General features: G+C 44.9%; 1 pseudogene; it reads right to left on the reverse strand.

Moving 5' to 3' along the window:
- Nucleotides 1–2,418: 2,418 nt before the first annotated feature.
- Nucleotides 2,419–3,798, reverse strand: LOC146645995 (uncharacterized; annotated as a pseudogene).
- Nucleotides 3,799–4,227: the final 429 nt, after the last annotated feature.

A 4,227-nucleotide genomic window follows, 5' to 3' on the forward strand; every position in this document is an offset into this window, starting at 1 on the left:
CCAGGACTTTAATGATGTTAAATAGCGTGTTTCTAAGCGATTTGAAGAAAAAGAGCGAACATGTGTAGGTTCAGTCCAGACGGTTCTCATATTTCCTCTTTTTCCGAGGTCGTCATTTAGGAACGTGGTGGGTAGCCGAAAACGTAATATGGTGACGATTTGTCACCTAGCGTAAAATGTTACGCTTTGGGAGTGAGAACGGGTTGGCTCAGGAGGTACCTACTGATCGGAAGGTTAGTGGTTCGATCCCTGGCTCCTCTAGTCTGCATGTCAAGAGTGTGAATGTGTATGAATGTAGTTAGGAAGCACTCAGTTTAGGGAAAGTGTGTGATTGGCTGAATGTGGCATGTTGTATAGAGCACGGGAGACTAGAAAAGCACTATATGAGAGTCAGGCCATTCACTGTCTGAACGGAGTTTCGTCATATTACTTTTTCACTGTTTTGCATGTTCTGGCCCTGATTAAGGTACACATTAGGCTGATATCTATGGCCAGAGCTGAAACTGTTCTGCGCCAGCAGTGTGTCTACAACTGGCCCGTGGCTGCACACAACTTACACATGCCCCACATACCGCAAAGAATGACGGCCCTTTGGTGGCCCACATCAGGTTTGCCAAAGGTAATCCACACATGGGCCATCACAGGACCACCAGTGTGTCTGCAACTGGCCTTGTGCTGGCCCATGCGTGGGCCACATGGATGGATGGATGGATTTTACAGCAGCATCGAACTACCAGTCAATATACTGCCTCTCCACAACCTGAAGGCTCCACATTAGCATTGTAGTAACCAATACTTAACCCCAAACAGTTCATTCTGTTCATCTGGACGTTTTCAGTGTGAGAAACATTTCGTCATCCAGGTTGTTATGATATTTTGATACCACGGTTAGCATTTACAGAAGATTGTTTTATACAGGAAAACTGTTACTCAATAAGGTCCATCTACTAGTTGTTTTTCTCTTTCTCTCTGACCCAAGAATTAAGGTGTAAGACTCACAGGCTGGTACCCCAAGGTCGAAAACACCACAGAGATGAGACCACTTCCTTACTCCCATCCTCCCTTCCTTATCTCTTAGAAAAAGGCTCGTTAAAGGCTAGGTGGTTTGTTTCAGAATTCACTAATGAAAGAACTCTGTATTTTATGTCTAGGAGTGTATTTTGCTGGGATGATCATAAATTATAGCTGAACTGATAAACTACACACAGGATACTTCTTTGCTCACAAGGCAGGAAGATTTTTCCTTATTTGGTCTGTACCGGTTTGAATTGGGAAAGCTGACACACGAACCTTTTTTTTCTCTATATAAACTGCTGTGTATCAAATAAACCTTTGAGTCGATTGGGAAGGCAACCTAAAGCAGTCTCTGTTTTCTTGTTCTCCCAAGCTGCTCCCGAGCTCGTACTAACACGCTGAATGGCATACCTGAGTGTTACTTTAAATAATTAGGAATCTTAGAAGGAAAGGACAAAACTCTGCTTATCGCTCACGCCACGGAGGAAACCCGGGACGGCAATTTCCTTCACAGGTGACTTCTTCAGTCTCAGCTGACTGCAGGTTTCCCCAACCTTATAAACAGGACATTTGCATAATGACTGAGACTAGCCCACCGAATGAACAATGGGCTGGGAGGTCAGATGCTTGATCATTAATATGCAAATTTTTCTGTCCATTGATCCACAACCACTAACCAAAGACCACTGATCATTGATCAAAGACCATTGATCATTGGCCAATGAGTACCATTCACAGAGAGTTGGGGAATGGCTGCAATCACAGCATTGTAAGATGGTGACAGATGTACCCTTAGGCCCCGTCCTCGATTCAGAGATGGTCTTTCCCTTTTCATGTAAATGGCCTCCTTGACTCTTCTGTGTTGTGCCATCCTCTTAGCCAGAGGTTGTTTGGTTTCCCCGATGTATAAATCATGGCAGTCCTCCTGGCACTTAACAGCGTACACTATGTTACTCTGTTTGTGTTGAGAGACCAGATCCTTGGTGTGAACCAAGATCATTGAATGAACAAAATAATACAGACTTCGGAGTCCTGGCCTGACGGGTTAGCTCTTCTGTGTTGTGCCATCCACATAGTCAATACATTATCATCCTTCTGGCAGACAAGGGTAGGTACACAGTTTTGCTAAACCAGAAAGTCCATGTTGAGAAAATGTTGTCACTGTTCAGTGACAAAAATACTTATGAGCCCCTGAAATGAGACCCAAGAAGTGTCTGTGAAGGTTCTCAGTCATCCAGGTCATCGTAGTCTAAGGAGCTTGGAAAGAAAAGCCTCTGGACTTCTTTAAGTTGCTTGAAGACTTTTCACCTCTCATCCGAAAACCTTTAGTTCTAGGGTCAAATGGTGGAGAGTCCCTGATTTAAACCCTAGGGGAGTATCCCCCCAAGAGGGACAATGGACACCCTAATGATCCTCTACCTTATCACACGAGACAAGGTGTGAAAACGGGTGTAGGTCACAATCAGCCAAGGTTTCGGGTGAGCTCATTGTGAAACCTGGTACCACCCTATCATGTGATTTCCTGAGGTCAGATAGCCTACAATGTGAGTGGACGTTAAGGCGTCTGGGAAGGATCTCAAAACTGGATTATAGATGGCAGACAGCCGTAAGCCCCGCCTCTGTTCAAAGATGGTCGCTCACAGTGGACATAAATGGCCTCTTCTACTCCTCTTTCAAACCATCTGTCTTCTCTGTCCAAAATGTGAACATTGGCATCCTTGAAAGAGTGACCTTTGACCCTTAGATGCAGATGGACTGCCGAGTCTTGTCCCGTGGAGGTGGCTCTTCTATGTTGTGCCATGCGTTTATGAAGTGGCGGTTTGGTCTCTCTAATGTAGAGGTCTGAGCATTCCTCACTACACTGTACAGCATACACCACATTGCTAAGTTTGTGTTCAGGAGTTTTGTCTTTGGGATGAACCAGTTTCTGTCTGAGTTTGTGACTGGATCTAAAGTACATTGGGATGTCGTGCTTGGAGAAAACTCTCCTGAGTTTTTCTCAGAAACCGGCAACATAGGGAATGGTAATGTTGCTGCGTCTGTCTTTCTGATCCTCCCTAACTGGTGTCTGATCTTCTTTTCTGTGCCTCTTTGCTGACTTGATGAAAGCCCAATTAGGATAACCGCATGTTTTAATTGTGTGTTCCTTCTTTTTCCTTTCTGGCTTAGAGGGAACATTTTCTGCCGGTGTTGTAAGGTCCTGATTACTACAAGTTTGTGTTCTAGAGGGTGGTGGGAGTCAAAAAGGAGGTACTGGTCTGTGTGTGTGGGTTTCCAGTAAACTTCTCTTCAATGCGCATGGCACAGTCCAGGAATGACAAAAGACCCAAGAGCCTTTCTTTCCCCTTCCTTTATGTAGAGGTTGGCTACAATAGGCCTTTAACCCACCAGCGGGACTGATATTTATTTCTTTGTGCAAGGAGGAAAAGGATGAGCACTGCTAGAGCCCTAAAAAGACTGTAAGCAGGCCACTAGTGTGAATGTCTCTGAGCAAACAATCAGAAGCAGATTTCATGAGGGTGGCCTGAGTGTCCTCAAGTGGGCCCTGTCCCCACTGCCTGGCACCGTGGAGCCATTGAGCAACTCTGTGCTTTTCAGAGATGACAGCACATTCAGTACATTAAGTAGTAATGAAGTCAGCTTGAAGGTAATGCCCAGCATCTTTGCTTTTCCTAGGATGCTCTTCGTGACAGAGATATCAGATGTCCTTCCTGGGATATGCTGTAGCCACTCGCTTAGTTTGTGGGTTACTGCCCTGAGGGACCACTTACCTTCATCTTCCATATCTTCTCTAGCTCCTCTCTCAGCCCTGGGTATTTCTCGAGCTGTTCATGCTCCTTATTCCTGATGTTGCTATCCTTTGGTATACCTACATGAAGGAAATTGCCTTCCCGGGTTTCCTCCGTGGCGTGAGCGATAAGCAGAGTTTGTCCTTTCCTTATAAGACTCCTAATTATTCAAAGTAACACTCAGGTATGCCGTTCAGCGGGGTTAGTTACGATATCGGGAGCAGCTAGGAGAACAAAGTGATACAGAAACTGTTCAGATTGCTTTCCCAGAATCAACTCAAAGGTTTATTTGATACACAGCAGTTTATATAGAGAAAAAAAAGGTTCGTGTGTCAGCTTTCCCAGTTCAAACCGGTACAGACTAAATAAGGAAACGTCTTCCTGCCTTCTGAGCAAAGTATCCCTTGTGTAGTTTATCAGTTCA

This window comes from Rhamphochromis longiceps, linkage group LG19, assembly GCF_057381845.1.
Source record: "Rhamphochromis longiceps isolate RC_006_pf linkage group LG19, R_longiceps_female_GT1.1, whole genome shotgun sequence".
Taxonomy (NCBI): Eukaryota; Metazoa; Chordata; class Actinopteri; order Cichliformes; family Cichlidae; genus Rhamphochromis; species Rhamphochromis longiceps.